The sequence below is a fragment of the Phycodurus eques genome, chromosome 6 (assembly GCF_024500275.1).
Source record: "Phycodurus eques isolate BA_2022a chromosome 6, UOR_Pequ_1.1, whole genome shotgun sequence".
In the NCBI taxonomy this organism is placed as follows: Eukaryota; Metazoa; Chordata; class Actinopteri; order Syngnathiformes; family Syngnathidae; genus Phycodurus; species Phycodurus eques.
The window spans coordinates 16,016,145-16,040,061 of record NC_084530.1 but is presented as its reverse complement, the minus strand read 5'-3'; the positions used below and the strand labels follow the sequence as shown (position 1 = coordinate 16,040,061).

At 40.7% G+C, this 23,917-nt stretch overlaps 1 long non-coding RNA gene across 1 annotated transcript in view; it reads left to right on the top strand.

The window, feature by feature from the left end:
- Positions 1-16,004, top strand: part of LOC133404281 (uncharacterized) — a 36,090-nt gene extending 20,086 nt beyond the window's left edge. Inside the window, exon 3 of the long non-coding RNA XR_009768797.1 lies at positions 14,911-16,004. This is a non-coding gene — a long non-coding RNA (uncharacterized LOC133404281). The remainder of the gene's footprint in view (positions 1-14,910) is intronic.
- Positions 16,005-23,917: the final 7,913 nt, after the last annotated feature.

Here is a 23,917-nt window from a genome sequence, read left to right as displayed (position 1 = left end):
TTTATATACTTAGCATGCATACTTAGTATACCGGTATATTTCTCACATTACTTTATAAACTTTGCCTCCTGGTTGTCCATCTCAGGGCCGGTGAATTGCCATTGTTTAGTCTGAATGTGTGAACATAAAAAAAATAATTAAAAAAATTGTCCAAATAATGTAAAAATCTACTAACAATTCAAAAATCTGTGAATGGTCCCATGTTTGGATATAAACACATTTTATTTGGTTCAGGAGTAAGTCACAATAAAATGTTCAAAAACAAAACAAAAGTAAGGAGAGAGAAAAAAAAATAACTTGAATACAAGCAACGAAAGAATTTTCTCAGTGTAGCACCCATAAACATCAAATCACTTGAAGGGTTCATTCGTGCGCCACTGACCAACTGTCAAAGTATGCAAAACTTGGAGCGAGACCAGGAAAAATGTGGTCTGTGTCCCACACATGGCTCTTATCTGTTGGTATTATTGTTAGTTTCCGTCTTGCGCAGTTGTCACTGTGTTGCCTGGTGACAAGACATTTAAATAGCAAATGCGCATTTGTGGGTGTGTTGATCATAATATGAGGTGTGGTTAGACACATTTTTGGCACGTGTTGGATGCAGTGCAATGTGTCTGTGCCAATGACTGACAAAACCCTACCACCTTTTCTACATTCACTGTTAAATACATCATACATTTCTACAGTTGGGGGTTCCTTTTTGTTCTCTCTGCTTGTTCCCCAATCAAGCATGTAGTGCAGAATACAGTACACAGCTAACTCCCACCAGATAGCTCCAAGCACACCTTTGTACAAATATAAATTAGACATAAGATTCAATAAATTGCTGCAAAGATCCCCACAATTCACTTTTAAATTAACCATTGTAGTTCGGGATGTGATTAGCATCAACTTTCATCACAAAGTGTGCCGTTTGCAGGTTGTCCTCAAAAGGAAAAATAAATACTGGATATGTACATTTCACTGCAGCCCTCTCCAAAAAACAAACAAAAAACATTGTCATGCAAAAATATCATAGTAATAATATCCATCCATCCATCCATCCATTTTCTGAGCCACTTCTCCTCACTAGGGTTGTGGGCGTGCTGGAGCCTATCCCAGCTGTCATCGGGCAGGAGGCGGGGTACACCCTGAACTGGTTGCCAGCCAATCGCAGGGCACATACAAACAAACAACCATTCGCACTCACATTCACACCTACGGGCAATTTAGAGTCTCCAATGCATGCATGTTTTTGGATGTGGGAGGAAACCGGAGTGCCCGGAGAAAACCCACGCAGGCACGGGGAGAACATGCAAACTCCACACAGGCGGGACCGGGGATTGAACCCCGGTCCTCAGAATTGTGAGGCTGACGCGCTAACCAGTTGGCCGCCGTGCCGCCATAGTAATAATAAAGCAAGCTAAATTTTTTCATGATTGTATATTGTAGACACCAGTGACAGCATAGTCTGCTGTTTAACAAAACATGAGACAGCGGCATGGGAAATGGCTCTTTGTTTTCAAATGATGTTGTTACTGTAGCTATGACAACTTGACCATGATGTAACCCTGACCATGTTTTCGACTCACTAAACCCGACCAGAAAATGCCATGATGGACAACATCAAAAAGCCTTATGCTGTTTTTGAAATATTCAATGTCAATAATTTTCGGGAAGAAGTTGTGCAGTAACACGCATGCAAGGGGGAAACAAAAATATTTTAACACTGTGTCATGTCTCTGCTCAGAGTTTGTGTTTTTTTCGTTTCAGTGCCTTTGTAATGGGTGCCTGTCACAAATCACAGTCAGCAGCTTTTTAGCCGGTATTGCCAAACTATTAAATTTTCTTACCGTCATGCGCTCAGTAATTGCTTGCGTAATCTTGTTAATCTTCGGTATACAGTATTTCGTCCCCGTTAACATCCTGCGTGCTTACTGTTTTTTCATCTCCTGTTGCTTCAGTTAACAGTCATTACATCAGTGTTCTTTAGTTTTGTGTCTTTGCTTCTCCTTTTGTATTTTTTGAGGTGAAATTTTTTTTTTTTTTTTTTGCTGTGGCTATGTCTTCCTACCCTGTGATAGGCACCAGTATGAGTATTTGAATTATTGGCAGTTGTTATCCTTCAAAAGCTCATAATTGTTTATCAGAAAAAAATATCTATTATTGAAAAGGATTTTACAGATCTTAAAAGATTATTATTTTTTTGAAACCTGTGAGAGACCTCACACATAAAGGTAAAAAATTAGACATTTAACAGTTTTGGTCATATTGTGCGTGGTGTGCTCCGATAGCCTCAACATACAACACCACACGCAGAAAGATTCTGTTCCCCCACCGATCTCCGATCAAGTCCTCTGAGGCAGAAATCCCGCGTGATCACATGTGATCTCACCAAAGCGAAGAAGAAGAAATACTTCCAGATATGTGCTGAACTTTGCCAATTTTTTTCTTAAGGTTCCCGGCCGGGAGCCTTGTAAAATGCCAATGATGTCTCAAAAAGACTTGCTTTGGAAAATACTTCTTGCCATCTGGAGAACTCACTTTTATACAAAACCACGACATCGGGTAAGACATTTTTGTTTCATTTAAGGCCGCTTCGTTGTTCCTCTGTCAGGGCGCTTCTTACATTGGCTACATTCTGTTTCACGTCACAATTCACGGCATCGTGACTCGGGAAACGTCGGCTTTCCCCACACAATTAAGACTTTTGGTCGTAAATATTGAACACGTTCGATATTTAAGCCCCAACCCATTTCGGACCCTATTATCATGACAAATCCACTCTTAACACACCTCAGACCTAAGGACACTCGTATAGGATAACCTTATAAGAGATAAGCTAGTCTGGCATTTGACGTGCTCGGTCGGGAAGAATCGGGAAAAAGACAGCTCGATTGTCTTTATGTGTGTACCGGGCCTTAGTTTAATGTTAGATCCATTCACTTCTTTACCGCACCTAACCTTTTGTGGAGTACATTTTTGTTCATTTATTTTTTGTACCCTCGTGTCATGCGAGTGCTTTTTGTTGTAATCACGTTCTATGTCCTCTTTTATTTAACAAACCTTGTTTTCCGTACTTTTTGTTTTGAGTCTGTTTTTTGGGATCCACATTCATGGCTTAGCTGTCTGTTCGTGACACACTGCATGAAAAAGCAAGGTTACAATTAAATGAGTGCAACTATATCGCAAAGCTCGCTGTAAATTCCAAATAGTTGTGATTAGTATCAAAGAATCAAGTATCGACTAGAAATAACAGTTTCTGGTGCTGTCACTGAGCCTCAATTGAGGAATACAACATTGGTAAATATGTCGTAGCGTATCAATGCAGACACTTTGAATATATGACCCGTAAGAGTTGTGAGCAATATAGAGGATGGCCCTGCCATGTTGTACAAAGTTTAACTAGGAACTCTCAACGGTTGTTCTTTACATTGTTGTCAAAATGATCCCTGTTCACACAGAATTACAGAAATTACAGAAAAACTACTGCAAAGAAAAACTATACTCGGGCCCAACAACTGCTTGCCTTTCCAGGTAAAACCATCTTTTAATACCATTTCCCGATTCACATGTGATACGTATGTTAATGAAGAATTTTTACAAGTCATGCAACTCTGTCAGACACATCGATGCAATAAATGTACACATTGTTTTACTATTACGCTGTGTTCAGTTATTATTGTTTGAACTATGCATGCCGAGATTGAACGCCTAACCACTGTTTTTGTCAACTACCATTTTAGTAGCTAAATGGAAACCGTATGTTATTAACAAATAATAATAATTTTTAAAAAAATCCATTTTGAGTTCTGTTTTCATAGGTTCTTTTTGGATTTTTAGGCTCCCAAAACATTTTTCATATACAACCCTTGTTAAAGGCCCCTCAGTAATGAGCCCTATGTGCAGTATTGTGCGTATCACAATCTTCCAGCCATGAAATCATTGCTCCAACATTGCTTTTCTGTCTGTTTTCTCAACTTTCGTCTTCGGTAAAAATCATATATTTTTTTGGCTTGATTAAAAATGATTATTTATTGGGTCATTTTCATATAATTTGATCAATCACAGTAACGACATGGCTCGCTGAATTTCCTTTTGAAAACCAATACATTTTACTGATACAGTATGAGTATTTGAATTATTTGCAGTTGTTATCCATCAAACGATCATAATTGTTTCTAAGAAATTTCTTCACCATTAGGTGTCTGAAATAAAGTTTCATGATTTGCTTTTTTTTGTTTTCTGAAGATGTTAATCACATTTTTGGATCAATAGGATTTTTCTCCAAATGCTTAATATGCCTTTTCCCTGAAAACTAACACAAATCCATCTTAGTGTATTCCAAGTTCCTTGTTTTGGTTCTTTCATCCTTCTTTGTCACTCAAGCTGTCTTTACCATGAATGCCAATGGAGAGAGCCTCATTATGTTGTTGCAATACAAACTGAATGATAAACTGAAGTGACAGGATGAGGCAGCCATTTTGCATTCACACAATAGCAGACAGCAAAATAAATTGCGTTATTTCTAAGATATGAATGAATATGTATGAATTTTTGAAAGTGTCAGAACTATTGCATCTTTACAGTTATTTTGATTTTATAAAGACAAGAGCGTAATGGTTTAAGGAGTAGTTAGGATCCGGCACGGTGGACGACTGGTAAGCACATCTGCCTCACAGTTCTGAGGACCTGTGTTCAAAGCCCAGGCCTGCCTGTGTGGAGTTTGCATGTTCTCCCCGTGCCTGGGTGGGTTTTGTTCGGGCACTCCGGTTTCCTCCTACATCCCGAAAACATGCAGGGTAGGTTGATTGAAGACTCTAAATTGCCCGTAGGTGTGAATGTGAGTGCAAATGGTTTTTTGTTTCTATGTGCCCTGCGATTGGCTGGCGACCGGTTCAGGGTGTACCCTGCCTCCCACCTGAGGATAGTTGGGATAGGCTGCAACAGCCCGTGACCCTGGTGAGGATAAGCGATAAAGAAAATGGATGGATGGAGTAGTTTAGATCATTTATGCACTTTTATCTGAAGGGCATTACGTAAATCGGGCAAAACACACGATTTTTATGAAGCTGTTCATGCCTTTATGTTTGATAAAAAGAAATGTATTTCAATGGGCTGCCACCATTTGCGCTTCCAATCAGGATTGCCTTTACTATAAATTCCTAAAAATGTAAATCATTAATAACTTTTTAAAAATAGGACTTTAAGTGTGGCTGTTTCAGCATGGGAGACATTTACCCACTAACCTGTAAAACCAAAGTGGCATTAAAAAAATCGCTAAATTCGTTTTATTTTATTTTATTTTTTTTACGTGTTTTCTTTTATTGATCACATTATATGAAAACAAGACTCATATTTTGCCCTTTGCAGCACTATACACCAACAGTAAACACGACATCACACTCAGTAGTTTCCTATAAACAAATTCATACATATACATCAAATGCAGCTATAAATGCAAATGCGAGTATTGTGGTTCACATAGCTGATGCAAGTGCTGTAAGTGGGTTTTGAATGGCCACTGAATGAGCATTGCATCCATATAGCATTCTATTTTCTATACAGCTTGTCCTCATTAGGGGCACTGGTAAGCTGGAACCTATCCCATCTGACTTTGGGCAAGAGGGTATGCATACTGGACTCGTCACCATTCGCAGGGCACATATAGATTAATAACGTTCATAATCACATTCACACATTTTAAGAATTAGTCTTCAATTACCCTACCATTCAGTAGTGCCCAGAGAAAACCCATGCAAGCATTGGGTGAATCTACTGTACACTCTCCATATAGAAGGCCTGAACTGAGATTCAAACCCAAAGCCGAGCCAGTCATGCTAACCATGAGTGCGCTGCTGAACATAGTATCCATTAGTAAATTGTTCTCACTGTGAGAAGAACTGTCATCAGGTCGTGACTACCTGTATATTATGCCTTTGTTCATGTGGAACCTCCGAATCCAAAATCAAATCAATGATGACCCATTGTGGGAGAAGGGCCCAATTCCAAATCACACATGGCAGGAGATAGAAAAAAAAAAAAGTAACATTAAAAGGCCCTTGATCTTAAAAAACACTCCTTAAAAGAAGAAGAAGAAAAAAAAACACGATCATGGAAAATAAGAGCAATGAAAAAAAGAGTGAATGGAGAAAGCTAGGTGGTGAAAGAGAAATTGAAAAAAAAAATGGAATAATGAGAGAAATACTGGAAGAAATCCAACAATAACCCGGATCATTTTTCAGTGGCAACACTGAACAGAATGGCACTTTGAGGTCCATTCACAAATGTTGTTGTTGGGCTCCAAAATGCTCTTATGGTGTATAACAAACTAAAGCAAGCCATTTTGACCCAATTGTGTCACGCCACATACACAATGTCGACGCAATGTCTGAGCAAAAAACAAGAGTGTATTTCAACTGTGAGGAAGTTCAAACAGTAAGGAGGCGAATAAAACTGTGGGACTGAAAAGGTCGGCAGAGTTCAGCAGGCCTTGTATTAATGAGTAGCGCCTCCTGGAAGGGAAGCAGAGGCTCTCGGTGCTGATATATGTCACCAAAACAATGTGAAAGGAGCATTCTTCACTGTTTACCCTCCCACACCAAAAACAACAACAAAAAACGGGATAAAGACTGTGAGAAGAAGTGAAAACTGAACCATCCCATTTCCATTAACCCTCTCCTCTTTATTCAGAATAAATCAGATGCTGTAAATTGTAAGCGCATGCAAACAGCTCCTCCCTTGCTTGTTTGGAGCGTTTGTTTTAAAGTGGAAATGATGCTGATGGCGCACTTGGCGATTAGCCCCGCGGCTAACATCAAAGGAGAGGAAAAAACAGCTGCTAATTTTCTCCTTTGACCTTTGGCTCCCACTGATTGAAACACTGATTTATGGAAGAACCTAACAGCTGACTGCTACTGGAGGGACTATGCTTATGGTAAGAGAAGGAGGGTAAGGAGAAATGGTGGGGGTAGCAGCCCAGTTACCATTATAGCCCTTTCTTTAACACCTTTACCTCATCACCTTTTTTTTTTTTTTTTCTTAGTATGTTTTATCATTTACTATCAACATATTTTTTTCTATTTCTGTATGTATTTGTGGGTTGTTTATTCTCTTTGTTAATATTCTAATATTATGGCTAAAATTACAATTTATAAATACATACACTGAATGTTTGTTACAATAAAATGAGCAGTATAAAACAGTATAAAAAAACAGCCCATATGTTCCTGATTTCCTGTGTTGCCAAACAGAGAAATTTACATTTTGCTGCTGATGATCCACTGTAAAATTGTGAATAAGAATCACTTTTTCCGTGTATTTCCATTTAGTCTGACGGAGATATGTGAAAGCATCAAGCAAATTCTACGCATCAGTGGCTCGTCTGGAAGAGGGCTATCAAAAGGAAATTTGTCTGTACAGTCTCTTCCTTCCCTGCACCTCTCTGTTATTGTTCTTTTTCCACCATTCCAGTACCCGTTTAGCGGGTTTAAAAAGAAATTCCATTCGCCGAATGTGTCAGTCAACGTCATTTCCGGTCTCTCCTGCGGCGGCGAGAGTAACCGTATAGGCCTGGCCCCCCGTCGATAGGCCTAGGTGGCAGCGTAGGAGAAGCAGCAGGAACCGGAGGATTCTCTCAGACTGGCTTGATTCTGAAGCCATTGAATGTTGGGTGGACGCTCATTGACCTGAGCAGTTTTAGCCTCACAGCCACTGGGTTGATGACCTTCTGGACCTGGAACGGGCTGAAAATCCTGGTTGCGAGCTTCTTAGAATCCACTTGTAAAGGGAGGTCTTCTGGCCGGGGCGATAGCTGGGGGCCCTGTGTGCGGCGATGACTGGCGGTGGTATCCCCAAAATACATGTTTCTGAAATTTTGTGAGGAAGCGCTACGTACAGAAGTAGCTGTAGGAGAAAACCCACCCAAATATGGGGAGAACACGCAAACCCTAGACAGAGGTTTGAAGAAAGAGCTTCTCGACCGCAAGGTAGACATTTTAACCGCTACAACGCCATGCTGCCGTGTGGCAATCCCATTTTTAAAAAGGGGAACACGGTCAGGTTAAGGTGTTTATATGCCTTTTTAAAATCACTTGTGTTAATGCAATAGTTCTGTATGCAACTCTGTTTTGTTCATTGGCAAGCTGTCTTATGGTTGCAATGACATGCTATTTACATACATATTTACAACTCACAAGTTATCGCCATCCCACCTGCACATCCTGTGATAGAAATGTAAGCCTGATCAACATTTAGAGAGCCAAACCACGATGTAAACCAAGCTTAACAGCACCGCTTGTCACTATCTGGCAACCTTGTGGTGCTGACTGCAGCAATACTGTACTGTAAAGTAGTAATGGGTTTGAGCTCGACTGACTGTTGTCCACTCATTCACAGAGAATTGTCATCAATTGTGCCACAAAGGTAATGGAATGGATAAAAACATGAAACAACCTGTATTTTCCTTTAACAGAACTTTTTTTAAAAACATTAAATACATGTTAAATGTTACATTAAATATTTTTGTGAAGGACTATAGAACAAGTATGCACATATTAGCAGCTGAAGAAAAAAAATCATTAAAATTGTTTTTTTTATCATGGTATGCTTTTTGACGAGAACGGTGGCAGTGTCGTGTTCATTAAACCACACTAAACCTGAAATTAATCCTTCTTGTCATGCTTACACAGTGCATGGCTTAAATGTTCTCACCCTGGGTTCCATTTAGGAAAGGCCATTATTAGACTGATTATAGTCCACCAGTCTGATCAACATGAGAATATGTGCATGTGGGCCTTCACTGTGATCACATTGTGTATGTATGTATCAATCACTCGAGTGTCGGTGATGATGTTGAGCTGTTTGTCTTTCCCATGAAAGGGAACAGGATGAAAGGGGCTGGTCCACCAGCTGGACCTTCAATCACTTTGGGACATTGACTTCGGAGCAAGGGCAGCTTGGCCTGTTTGTATGTTGAACAACTGTTTATCATGGGGCCTCCAAATGTTCTGTTTTGACAACATAATCAGGACTTTGGCAGCAAACTATGAGTAGATGCTATTAATTACACATCAGTAAATACTACAGTTTATGACACAGAAGGCTGAAGTACGGAGAGGTTGGAGGTTATTTACTTAAAATTACTCGACGTTTATTATTACGTTTTTGAGTTTGAATTCAAGTTTACTTAATTAATGTTTTTAACAGACCTAAAAGGTAGTTTCCAATGTTAAAACTGCTAGGAAGATTTGAATGTAGCCTCACCTCACTAATTCCCCCCGTCCCAGAAGTCTTATTAGTTCTCATTAACGTGTACGAGACGTAGCATGCACCGTAAACAAGCCGACGTTAGCCACGGCTGCTATGTTGGTACCATGACTTATTAGTATTGCAGTGTTACTCTAACACTGAATGTCATCAGTTTTAAGTGTTATTTTTGGGAATGTACAATCAATTAAAAATCCAAAAGAGGTCATGAATGTACCCACGCACAGAAATGTTGGCAGTAATTCCATGTCGCTTCTTCTCTGATCTCATCGGTACAGCACTAATATTAGTAGAGGATACGACTGAGTACATTTTTGTTGTCTGCCTACAGTTGTTGCTGAACCATTTGTGTTCAATCCATTGCTTAAATTGTTAAAGCATATCACAGATGCTAATTAGCATAAAACAAGCGGGGCCTGTCTTCAGGCAGTTGTTTAACTGTTTTAAATACACAAGGTGCACTTCTATGTCTTTATGTTTATTTTGACAGTCAACCTCGACCGGCAGTGGCATTAAACAGCTTGAAGCCTCTTTTTGATGAATTGTTCACAATTGGTTTAACAGATTGTATAAAATTAGATGGAACTTTGAAGAGCCTACTCATCATTGGTTCTGCAGTAGAACAAGTGGTGTGAACAGTATCTCATTTTCATGAGACAAGACCTCAAAACAAGCAGGCTCAAATAATTCTGTGATTCTTGATCATTGCGGTATTTTGATGAAAGCATGTCTCAGACATGATAATAATCAAAACATGACTCTATTAAGACATATTTTAAAATGTGAACAAAAATCATTATTTCCTTTAAGTTGCCAATGCAATATTCATTTGTATTGGGGGTCCTCAGTTTAAAACAAAGTTCCGTTCCTACGTAGGCAAAGTCACACACATTTTAAAGTCAGAATGCAACATAGTCCACCATCAAATTGTGCTAACGCAGTAGTAAAGTCATAATTACAGAAAATATTTGACCGAAAAACACTCATAGGCCCAAAAAACAACAACGGGTTAATTGCATGTCATTTGTAACCTTGAAATATCATATGATGAGACCTTGGTGATGTTATTTTTGTACACTGGTACTGTAATATATTGTATTCTAACAGATAAAGGAATATACATGCTTTGGATTCTTTATATTGCGCTATAGTGGTCTATATAGACCGCATGGTGTGAAGCAACAAAACAACAACATCCACAATAATAAAAAACCTTGCCCATCTCTGCATTCTCTGAGTTTTCAAAACAATAGTAGCTGCATGTTGACAAAAGCAACGGAATGCAGATGAGTTGAGGGATGAAAAATTGTTACATTCCTGCATTGACTCGTAACATATGCAGCATACTCGTTTCTTTTCAAATCTCCTTTCCAAAGTTAAAAGTATCATCACACATGGCCATGCTACTTACTGTCTTGTGTGTGTAGTTTTTTTTTTCACTATTCCTTTGAAAATATAAACATTTCTTAAAAAGGGGGTCCACCTTCTGCCAATCTAGAGGCACTGTCCCTGATGTCAACGCGATGTTGCAGAGGGGTGTTAACCAGGATAGCCCTACAACATCCAGAGCCTTTAGGAACTCCAGGTGAATCTCATCCCCCCGGGACCTTGCTACAGAGGAGCTTTTTAACCACCTTGGTGTCCTCAACCCCAGAGATAGGAGAGCCTGCCTCAGAGAACCCAGACTCTGCTTCCTCATGGGAAGGCGTGTCGGTGGAGTTGAGGAGGTTTTTGAAGTATTCTCCCCACCGAGTCACAACGGCCCGAATTGAGGTCAGAAGCGCCCCATCCCCACTATACACAGTGTTGATGGTGCACTGCTTCCCCCTACTGAGACGCCAGATGGCGGACCAGAATTTCCTCAAAGCCGTCTGGAAGTCTTTCTCCATGGCCTCACCGAACTGCTCCCATGCCCGAGTTCTTGCCTCAGCGACCACCAAAGCCGCATTCCGCTTGGCCAGCCTGTCCCCATCAGGTGCCTCAGGAGTCCCACAGGCCAAAAAGGCCCGATATGACTCCTCCTTCAGCTTGACAGCATCCCTCACCATTGGTGTCAACCAATGGGTTCGGGGATTGCCGCCACGACAGCACCGACCACCTTACGGCCACAGCTCCGTTCGGCCGCCTCAGCAATGGAGGAGCGGAACATAGTCCACTCGGACTCAATGTCCCAGCTTCCCCCGGGACGTGGGTGAAGTTCTGCCGGAGGTGGGAGTTGAAACTCCTAAAAGGGGATTTTGCCAGATGTTCCCACCAGACTCTCACAATACGTTTGGGCCTGCCAGGTCGGACCGGCATCTTCCCCCACCAATCGGAGCCAACACACCACCAGGTGGTGATCAGTTGACAGCTCTGCCCGTCTCTTCACCCAAGTGTCCAAGACATGCGGCCGCAAGTGCAATGACACGACCACAAAGTCGATCATTGAGCTGTGACCTAGGGTGTCCTAGTGCCAAGTGCAGCATATGGACACCCTTATGGTTGAACATGGAGTTCGTTATGAGCACAGAAGTCCAAAAACAGAACACCAATTGGGCTCTGATCGGGGGGCCATTCCTTCCAAGCACGCCCTTCCAGGTCTCACTGTCATTGCCCACATGAGCATTGAAGTCCCCCAGAAGAACGATGGCATTCCCAGCGGAAGCGCTCTCCAGCAACCCCTCCAAGGACTCCAAAAAGGGTGGTTACACTGAACTGCTGTTTGGTGCATATGCACAAACAACAGTAAGGACCCGCCCCCCACACACCCAAGGCGTAGTAAGTTCACCCCAGTGACTCTTGTTCACTGGGGTGAACCCCAATGTACAGGCGCCGAGCCGGGGGGCAATAAGTATACCCACACCTGCTCGGCCCCTCTCACCGTGGGCAACTCCAGAGTGGAATAGAGTCCAACCCCTCTAAAGAGGACTGGTACCAGAGCCCAAGCCGTAGGTGGAGGTGAGGCCGACCATATCTAGTCGGAACTTCTCGGCCTCACGCACCAGCTCGGGCTCCTTCCCTGCCAGAGAGGTGACGTTCCACGTCCCTAGAGCCAGTTTCTTTAGCTGGGGATCGGATCGCCAAGTTCCCCGCCTCCGGCCACCGCCCAGCTCTCATTTCACCCGACCCCTATGGCCCCTCCCACAGGTGGTGAGCCCATGGGAAGGGGGACCCACGTTAGCCTTTTGGGCTGTTCTTGCCATGCCCCATGGGTGCAGGCCCAGCCACCAGGCGCTCGCCTTCGAGCCCCACTTCCAGAGGGGTACCCGCGTCCGGGAAAGGGAAAACGTCCTCCTGAATTCTTTAACAACATAGGGGTTTTTGGAGCTGTGCTTTGTCTGTTCCCTGACCGAGGACTTGTTTGCCATGGGTGACCCCGCCAGGGGCATATAGCCCCAGACAACTTAACTCCTCGGATCATTGGGACACACAAACCCCTCCACCACGATAAGGTAACAGCTCAAGGAGGAGGACACTACAAGCAATAAGCAAAATAACATATTTTAGACTAGAATGGCTTTCTGTGAATTGCTGTCCTCCACCAAGGCCAAACTGTTAGCAAAAGTCAATGAAAAATATGTTTCTTATTGTGAGCAGGCTGTTTTTTTTGGCTCATTCTGCATTATCATTCCATTAAATATTGATTTCTGAACTCTCCCCAAGTTAAGACATTACTATTGTGCTGTTAAAGGATGAATATGAACGTCAATAGTTTTATTTTGAATTTGGGAGTCATGTTATCGTTACTTTAGAATAAAACCAACATGTTTGTTTTACTCAAACACACAACAATAAATAGTAAAATCGGAGATTGAGAGTTTTTTTGTTCCATTATTTCTTTCAAAACATCTCTCAAAAGTAGTTATATATCATGTGTGATAAAAATGATGCCATTTAGTAGTTTTGTTTTTAACTGCCCCTTTGAAGGAACTCGTAATATTGAGGTGGCCCTGAAAGAAGTCTCCTTTTATTTGCTTTTTATGTGCTCTGTCACTAAACAGGGTGATGGATTGACATTGAGCAAAGCAATGTATAAGACATTTGGTGAAATTTAAACAAGGGAACAGATCGCCAAATTCATTCCTTCTAAGGTGGAACATATTACATTGAATGGTATCATGAAACAAGGTTGAAACAATGGGAGTATGTTCACTGTGAAGTTTGTGGCTTAGTCTCTTCTTGTGTGATAGCAAAAGTGCATTGTCACTAAATACCGAAAATATTGACAAGTTGGTAGAGGCAGCAATAGTAGCTCCATTCATGGGAGCAGCTTGGGAAGGATTTCAGAGACATTCTTCAGGAAGCCTAAAAAAAGGTTGCTTTTTTAAGTCATTTTGGAATTTGAATGGTATTTCAGTTTAAAGGACAGAGCAAAAGGCTGTGGTTGTGTGGGTGGAGTACAGATGCCATCCAATGTACAAAGCCTTGAAATACGTATGCCACACATTGTTAAAGCAATTCTTTTCACAATTTACAATGGATAAACATGATGGCTTACAGAGGCCCTTTGTGATTATTTGCGCAGTGGTCTAGTTTCAGCTATTTCTGGCCGCCTTGAGGCTGCTGCTCAATGCCACCCAACAAAGTGATTCTTGTTGGGATGTTGTATAAAATGTAAATTAAAAACTGAATAAAATGATTTGCAAATCCTGTTCTACATGTACGCAGTTGAATACACTGCACACACATTTTCAAAAAGCTGGGACAGAGGTAAACTTACTTATTTTGTATTTTTGCTGTGTTTTTATTGTGTTGTACAGCACTTTGGGAACCTAGTGTTTGTTTAAATTGTGCTATATAAATAAAGTGGATTGGATATATACACTGTACATATGTGTGCGTGTGTGGCCGTCTCCCAACCGCCATAAGTTCGCCCAGCACAGACACACAGATGTTTTGTCAGCAGGCAATCCTTTTATTAAATCATTTACTTCACAACAAAACGGCAAAATGGCCACAAAAAATGGTATAACGAAAAAAAAGGCCTCACAAACAGTGTGGAAAGCTACTGCCTGGGCACCGTACTGCAGGCTCTCTCGTTTCTGATGGCTTGACACAAACCGCTGGCCGAAGTCCTTCTCTTTGTTTCACCAAAATCAACACTCGACACCAGCACCCTACAGCATGAGTAAAATGTGCGCGCCATCAACTAAATAGTCACCTGTCACAGCCAACTCACCCAGAATACTCAGGTGAGCCTGCCCAACTTCTCTCTCTCCTCTGTAGCCAATGGTAAATCACGCCCACCTCCACATATATATTTCTCCTGTTACTTCAAAAACATAGACTATTTTGTGCATATCCATCAATTAAAGTTCAGATAAAGAATTTGTTTAAATGAGAGGTTGTAATCTAACAATATGAGTCAAAATTCAAAGGCGTGAATGCTTTTGCAAGACACTATAGGAACTGAATTGGAAGTGCACCACTGCAGGGTAAATGCATCCAAAATGTACGTTCTCTGGGTCATGTATTCATGGCATGAACTATCTTGCATATACTGAACATGACTTTGCTGTCAAGAGCGCTGATAAAACAAGTGAGAATGCACCAATTTCTTATTTTTCAAAAGTTGTAAAAAACCATGCCGAGCAGCGGCTCTGCCAGGGCCTCACTGATGTATCTTGAAAGCTTGTGACTTCTTACTTTGCATTTGATACAGTCTTTTTTTTCTTCTTCTTGCAGCCACACGAGAAAACCAGTTATGGGAAAACTGCAAAAGGGAGCGACAGGACGAGCTCCTGGGTCTTCAGAACTCTTGACAAAAGCTGTTCCTTCAATACTTTGTCCCACAGATATTCATCTTACCAGTTGAAAAGTGAAGACAGCAAAAAGTTGGGGCTTGAAAATAACTTTTCAACTACAAAGAAACACCTCACAACAGGGTAGACAAAAAGAAAGTTTAAAAGGAAAAGTGAAATAGTAGGAAAGGAGCGACTTCCACATTGAGGTCGCATGTGAGAAAAATGTATTGTATGTGGATAGACCAAATATAGAGCTTGTGTATTCATTTACCAGCTACAAAAAACATTATCATCTTACAGTATGCAACAAAAAATCAATCGCTATTGAAAATGTTTTGATAGAAGATGAAATAATTTATAATCCCAAAGACACTAAAATGGGGTCTTTCAAAATTTGCAGAGCAAAAGTTTTCATGCCACATCCTTTTACCTTGTTGTCGCATCTTTTAAAAGAAAGCTGACTTCATCACTGCACCACAAGAGTTTGACAAAAATGAACACTAAAGCTCTTGAATCCTTTTTTTTTTGTTTGCTCAATGGCAAAATGAATAAATGATATTCTTGCCTTGTTTCAAGCTCAGCTATAACACAGAGATGTTCAGACACTTTGAGGATGCCTAACATTCAGAAATATCAGGAGGTGCTCCGCGTTTCTGTTGACGGACAGGAAGATCAAAAACCAAACCCCTTAAATGCTGCTGCCCTCGAGAATAATTTAGTTTTTTCCCCCCTCCCTTTTAAGATCATAGCGGAACGTGACAATCGTGCCATCTTTTCTGTGTGCTCTAGTTTCATTTATTTTGCTAATGATAAAGCACTGTATTGACAACTTTCAAGGCACTTTGTCTCTTGAATAAACAAATATGCACACACCCACACACACACACACATATATATATATATATATATATATATATATCGGAACATATCTTGTGGTGATGTTGATGACAGCTGATGGTTGAAAGACACGGGAAACCTATCAAAGATTCAAATGAAGATTTTGCAAAGAAGACAGGGGTGGATGTATGCTAATCAATTGATGGGGTTAGGAAATATAGTTAGTGGTGAAGAGAGAGGAAAAAGGAAAAGCAAGTGGAAAAGCAAGTGACACAAACTTGTCAGATGGCACTGACAGAGATATCAAAAAGTAAAGTTTGCGTCGCCACGCAAGTGCCCAAATCACAAGTGGTGTATGCTAGAAAAGGTTTGACTTGAAACGCCTTCACATTTGTTTTAAAGGAAAAGAAATTGGAACAGTTCTCCATATGATGTGTAACCCAGCAAAGTTTGTTCTTATCGTTTGATAAGGTAGGGTGCAGGCTTTGCTTCTGTGACACCTAAGAGGAGGAGTTGTTCAATTGTTCTAAACTCAACAACTAAAAATATAACGCATGTTGACATATATGTCATTGTTTATTACGTTTATCCATCTTTCCATCCATTTTCTATACTACTTGTCTTCAGGGTGACGGGTGAGCTGTAGCCTATCCCAGCTGACTTTGAGTAAGAGACGGGGTACACCCTGGACTGGTCACCAGCTAATAGCAGGGCATATACAAACCGCCAACACATTCGCTTGCAGTTAACCTAACAAGCAAGTTTTGGGAATGTTGGTGGAAATCGGAATACCTGAGAGAGAACCCACACAAGCATGGGGTGTAAATTCCAGACAGAAAGGCCGGAGCTGGGATTCAAACCCAAACCTCAGAACTGTGAGGCAAACGTGCTAATCAAACATTCACTGTGCTGCCCCGTTTCATCAAGCTTCAAAAAGTCATTGACAGTTGTTAAAAGAAGCTTCCTAAGAGGTTATGAAGCGATATGTTGAAGTCATATTGTAGCCAGATGCTTACAGGTTTAACATCTTGAGGCTCCCCTCCACTCTTCTTGACTTAAAGGCTAAAACTTCTGAGCTGCTGCTGTTCCTTTCAGCTTTTAGCTCAGCAGCAGGAGCTTTCATAACACAATCAAAATCCTTTCCAGATGTGGATCTCTATGAAATTCGAGGAAACAATTCCTGATCTGCTCATCGATATGTATGTCTTACATATGTTCAAAAAAAACACAAGTTAAAATGGCATACACAGCATGGCAACACTGTGAAGTCTCCAAAACAAGACCTGCATAGAGTAATCATGCATGCTTCCAATATTTTGGTATACTTCTTTATCTAACTACTGCAAACTCCAACCATGACAACAAAAATCTCTCTGGTGGTAACAATAAAAAACAGCGAAACCTCTCAAACTTTGAAATGGCCCTCTGGTAGTCCAATTTAGAATACCACACAAAATCACAAACCTGCCACCGTACGTGATGTCACGCCAGACGTCAACCTATTGCACAAGAGCTTACAGGACTCAGTTCGGTTAACAAAACAGGAATAACTCTGGGTGTGTTTTTGGGCTTCTTATGGCTTTTTCATTAGATTTTTCTCCTTAGAAAAAAGGGATCATACTTAACAAGGGTTGTTATATATATATAAAAAAACATGAGTAAAAAATACACTCCTGAAGTCACTTGAAAGCAGTAAAACTTGGCCATGTACATGAAAGTTAAGTTTTTTTTGGGGGGTATTTAATTTCTTTTTACACTTGTGAGACGAGGAACAATAGTGAAAATATTTGAGGTGCATCTTCTATTCACCCTTTCATTATTTGCCACCAAGGTTAAGAATTGTATTGGTTTTAAGTTATTACTTATTATTACATTGTCTGCCAGTAAAGAATGTGGCTTAAAACATTGTGTGAACGGTTAATAAAACCTCCCTATTGTTACAGGCTGAGAAAATCATAAACGAGACACTTGTAACTTGTAAATTACATTAAAGGAAAGTGTCCATTTCTTTTCACAATTTATAACAGACCAAAGTAACCTAAGCATCAACTATTGTAGCCTAAATTACACACCATATTTTTTTCGCGCTGAAAGTCTCATACAACTGTATTGTGGGCCATTGACAAATCTAGCTTTCGTTGCAGTGACGAGCGGTGGTAGAGCCTGGGTGTTGCGACGAAAGCGGCTTTTACTAGCTGATGCATTGATAGCACAGCTAGTGCCCATAAAGACAATCAAAGCATTCTTCTTGTTATTATTATTATTATTATTATTTACACATGCATTTCATACTCTTAAATGTATGTGGCACATGGACACATCACCAAACGCAGTAAAATAAAACACTATGTAGATGTTTTAACGTGGAAGACCACTTAATTATTTCAACAGGTTAACATGCATGTTCAACACACAGTGACAACAAAAAGATGTTGCACACAAATTCTCGAATTTATGGATGTGGGAAGATAAGATAGAGAAATCCCGATTTATAGTTACTCATTAAGAATATATCTGATGGAAGACAAATGTGAAATGATTGACCCCACAGTATCTATTCACATCTAGACATCAAACACACTTCTTGCTGATGAAAGAAAGCCTACAAACAAAAATTACTTTGGGCAATATTACTTTGGAAATTTAGTTGGTTACAATTACAAGTTACACTGTTGAAAATGTAAAAAGTGTAACTATTTAATTACGTTCTCAATGTAATAACTACATATATGTTTGTGTACAGGATATTAAAATACCATGTTAACCTAATGACAAATGTGCACAATTTAGACTTCATATGACAGACCAGATAAGTGAATGTTCCATAAAAAGTCCAAAATTATAACGATAAAAATGCTTGAAAGTCAGTGTTCCTTTATGTGTTCAAAAGTGTAACTATGAGACTTAACCCTTTCAAAATCTCAGATAAACTCATAGATTGAAACACAAGATGGCTCTTCAAGGCCATATTTGGAAAAGTATGTTATGTTTTGAGACGAGAGCAGAATTGCACATGACCAGAGAGAACCAATCACAAGTGTCGGCTTTAGAAGGAGGAAGTGTTACGAAAACAAATCTGAGCTTTTGTGGGTATTTTTAAAATGTAACTAAACTAGTAATCTTGGAAATTTCCAAAAGCAACTGGAATTTAATTACACATTTTCTCCCAGTAATGTGATGGATTACGTACATTTTGTAATTAAATTACGCAGTCTCTTCACAGATAATTAGTTACTCCCCTGAACTGGGTGTGGTGGTACACTTGCCTGACTTTTGTGCAGGCAGGATGGGTTCAGTTCCCACTTAGTGATGGTGTGAATTAGCATGTGAATAGTTGTGCATTTGAACATGTCACTTGTGACTGACTGGTGAACAGTCCATTCCCGACCACCCTGAACAGGGTAAGTGGAATGGAAAACGGATGGATGGATTAAAAAAAAAAGACTGTCTCTGTTTTGCTAGCAACATACTAAAGAACTCTTGAGGCTCCCTGTGTTAATGTTCTCATTTAGCTTAATTTTTTTTTTTCACAAATACATCAAGTGTCATCAGGTTTAAAAGTAGAGTAGAGTAGTAATCTACAACAAAAAGACATGGTAGCACACAAATTCTCAAAGTTACTGGATGTGGGAGGAATAAATCACATGCTAACATATACAATTCCCTGTTTGTAGTTTCTCATACAGAATACATGTGCTCGCAGACACACGAAGTATGATTACCACTGTGAAATAATTGCCATCACAGTATCTATTCACCCCTAAGCATCAAAGACATTTTCTTGGTTTTGGATCGCAGAAGATCAGTGAAGTTATTGTCAGAGGAGAAAGGAGCCTTCCGATCAGCTCAATGTCCAGTACACACCCCTAACTCCCTCAAAACCCTCCACCCCCAAAAAAGGCCCAAGCTTTGCAACCGTACTCTCGCCCTCTTGCATCATTTACTGAGGGAACGTGCCATGTCAGCCCTGTCCTGCCTGCAAACAAGGACACTCACTGTGAGGGTGACAATGGACAATAGAGCCGGCGGTGGCAGTGGACTCATTGTGATGCATGATGTCATGAACATCAGACCCGGACATCACCAGCAGTGTCAGCGGGTCAACATGGAGGGTGGACAGCTGGGGGAGGGAGGTGACGGTTGTGGGTGTGAGGGGGCTGGTGGACTTGAATGGAGTGTGTGTGTGTGTGTGTGTTTGTGTGTGTAGGAGGGAAAGCGTTTGTATTCATGGTGCTGATGAAAGAAAGCCTACAAACAAAAAATATTGCCATGAGTCAAATGAGAGGAGCTGAAAAAGACTGACAGTGGCAATGGTTGTGGTGGTACTGTACACTCGCCTGACTTTGGTGCAGGCAGCCTGGGTTCAATTCCCATTTTGTGACGTTGTGAATTAGCATGTGAACAGTTGTCCGTCTTAACACGTCCATGTCTGGAATGGGCTCCATTTCCGACAACCCTAAACAGGTGAAACGGAATAGAAAAGGGATGGATTAAAAAAAAAGACTGGCTTTGTCTTACCAGAAACACACTAAAGAACTCTTAAGGATCCCTCTATTAATGCTCTCATTTAGCTTTCAAAAAATATCACAAATAAATTAGGTTTTTGATAAAAGTGTAACAGACTTGAGAATGTTGAAGACAGTTCTGGTTTTTGAATCGCATGGAAAATTCACTTGCATGTGTCCGCAGGCACACACCCCTTGGACTCTTTCACTGGGTGTGGGGCACTCACTTATTGCGACAAATAACTCATGAATATGAAAATTGCTTGTGTATCCCCTCACTCATACTCTCGTCCTATAGACTTTTATAATTTACAGTCAATCCCACCACACTTCAGTTGTGTAGCCGGGTTCACGACCCTTGTCCTGCATGCTTCTTCTCCTATCCTTGTCCTGTTCTATCTCGTCCTGTCCTTCCCTCACAGGGTGTAGCACTACAGCCCCATGAAACACTCATATTTAATATTTCATTGTCGTTGAAAATGTAACGACTTACTTTTCTCATCCTGTTTACAATTAGTGCTTTGTCTTTTGTCTTCGTTTCTCTCTCCCCTCTAGAAACTAGTATGAATGGAAGTAAGACAGAAACATCGATCCATTTCCCAAACTGCTTATCCTCACTAGGGTTGGAGGTGTGCTGGAGCCTTTCCCAGCTACTGTATCTTCGGGCGAGAGGTGGGAGGGGGGGTACACCCTGAACTGGTTGCCAGCCAATTACAGGCCACATACTGTATAGACAAACAATCATTCAAACTCACATTCACACCTACGGACAATTTAGAGTCTTCCATTAACCTACTGGAGTACCTGAAGAAAATCCACATGGGCATGGGGAGAGCATGCAAACTCCACACAGGGGAGGCCAGATGTGAACCCGGGTCCTCAGAACTGTGAGGCGGATGTGCTAACCAGTCCTTCACTGCGATGCCCAAGACAGAAACACACTTGGGAAAATTATTTCATAAACAGAACTACTCTACAAGGATAGGAAATTCATAGATAGAGGAAATCTTATTGTTGAAAATGTATTTCAAAATGTATTCATTTCTCTGTATTGGATATAAAATACATATTGGAATGCACCAAAAACAGCACCATCTGTTGGATCTGGTTGGACACTGCCCACTGTCGCATTAAAAACTCTCTACTGGTTTAGCTCCACTGACTATACTGAGGATGTGCCAAAACCAAAAATGACAAATAAAAGCTGCTATACAATATTATATTTCTGTGGAACAACCACTTAGACATCAAAACAGTTTTAATTGTAACTAATCCGAGACTGAGATTAATTCTGATGGGAAAACTCCAATGCAGATGCTCTGACTCAATTTTCATCTGGGATTATTCCTCTCTTTCATTCACACAGGCTTATACTCACTGTGGATAATCAGCCTTTAATGTTTTGGCATGCTATAAAAACAGAGAAACATATACCATGTGCACGTATGCCAGTGCGCACAGACATACCCTTTTTTTTTAATCAACTGTTGTATGATGATAATGTAACCAGGGTCGTATGTAACGCGAATTTGGGTTGTGTTCTTTGTTACTCTTTAAGGCAAAGTGAGAATGACCACGGAGGTCAAAAAGAAATCCTGCACCTCAAACTGGGAAGTCTGAAACGTCTTTGAGCATGCGACTGGAAGGAACTGGAGGCCTGAGGTTCTTCCAGGTGTTTTTTTTCACAGTGGTAATCCTGCCACGGAGTGACTGTGATTTTAACAGCGAGGCTTTCCAAACAGGGCCCAGATGGAGGGAGTTAGAAGCACGAACACAGCAAACACATTCACACACATGCACACACGTATAGACACAGGTGCACTCGCCTTATAAAGCATGAGGCTCCCTCACACACACACACACACACACACACACACACACACACACAGAATAAAGGTGAGGGCTAACTTGTCACTCCTTGGGTGGTCTCGGTGTGAAGATAAGGGGGGTTGGACTAAAGCTGTTTGTTCAGTTGTTCCAGCTCAGATCAAAAGCATCGAATGCCATAATTTGAATAATAAAAATGAAATGAGAATATTTCAACTACAGTTTCAGTACTACAGTACTTCACTGTAATTAACACATAAGAGTGTCAAATGTCATATTATATATGCTTGTTTCCTGTGTGGAATTTTCCTTTGTGTTGCAATTACTTGGCGCTTGTCAGTGGGCGGAGTCTCCTGCGACGCACCTGCCGGTGCTTCGTCATCAACAGTACATTTAGGCGGAGGAGAAAAATGTCGAGAAATTGTACATTGCTTGTTGCCATTGTTACTCTCTCGTGCATTCTTACTTATTTTCCGTCGTGCCAGTTGCTATTTTCGTTGCTTGTAAGCACAACTGTGTTTTTCTGTTCTTGTTCTTTTGCCTTGTTTAGGTTATAGTTTGTTTTAGTGTTTTCCTCCTGTGGTTCTCTGCCTACCTTCCTTATTTAGTACCTGTTTGTTAGATTGTTTTCACGCTGACCTCACAGTCAAATAAATGGGACGCGTGAGGTGTGCCTTACAATGATGTCGCTGAGGATTTTGTTTTTACATTTTACAAAAGTTGTGGATAACTCATTTTAAACTTGTATGGTGGTTAAGATTGTTGAAAAAAAAATGTTACGTGGAATTACAAATTGCCTGTACACTCTGCAAGCATCCTAGAACGTACAGGGTTATACTAGGGTGTTCACCGACTACCCGTATATGTGCATACCTTAATCGGGTTACTGACAAAGTTTGTTTTCTACACTTTTTCACACTTCCCTGTGAAGTCCGGCTTTATATGCACGAGTAAAATAAACGATCCTTGGCCAAACTCTCAGCTCCACTACGCTAAGTAGCAATGATGTGCTCTCCCGCTCATTTAGCAGTGGGGGGTTCAACAAGGAAGACTGGCTTGGTGCCATTTCCTCATTGCTAACTGGTACAAGCTGAGAGGTAAAAGGACAGATATGGATCGGTAGATACAATACCCTCGTTGGAGTTGGGTGCCTATGGTGAGGCTAAGCTAGTGGGGTAAAAAGTCGGGGCATTGCGTGTTTGTAGATGTCCCGAAACAAAAATAACTAGGGTGCCTGCACGTTGGGCTGCATACGGTTGCACACTACGCCATAGAGTTGAAACAAGGAAACTGGGAAGACCCTTTCATAGGTAAAACTAGTTTTGGGTCATTTTATTTTCATTGTTTATTCTTGTTATCCACAATGGCCAATCAGAAGCTGTTGTAAACGCTTAAATTGAAAAGATCAACGATCCCAAAAAAGAAATGCTTATTCACACTATAAATATTAATGAGAAATCCGGCCGTCTCAACAACCCGGTGGAAAAATACTAACTAGAATAGCTTGGAAAAAGGGTATGGCGTGAAGATTAAGAGAGTAAATTTGTTTTCCTCCATAGATACGCATGTACAACCCCAATTCCAATGAAGTTGGGACGTTGTGTTAAACATAAATAAAAACAGAATACAATGATTTGCAAATCATGTTCAATCTAGATTTAATTGAATACACTACAAAGGCAAGATATTTAATGTTCAAACTGATAAACTTTATTGTTTTTAGCAAATAATCATTAACTTGGACTTTTATGGCTGCAACACGTTCCAAAAAAGCTGGGA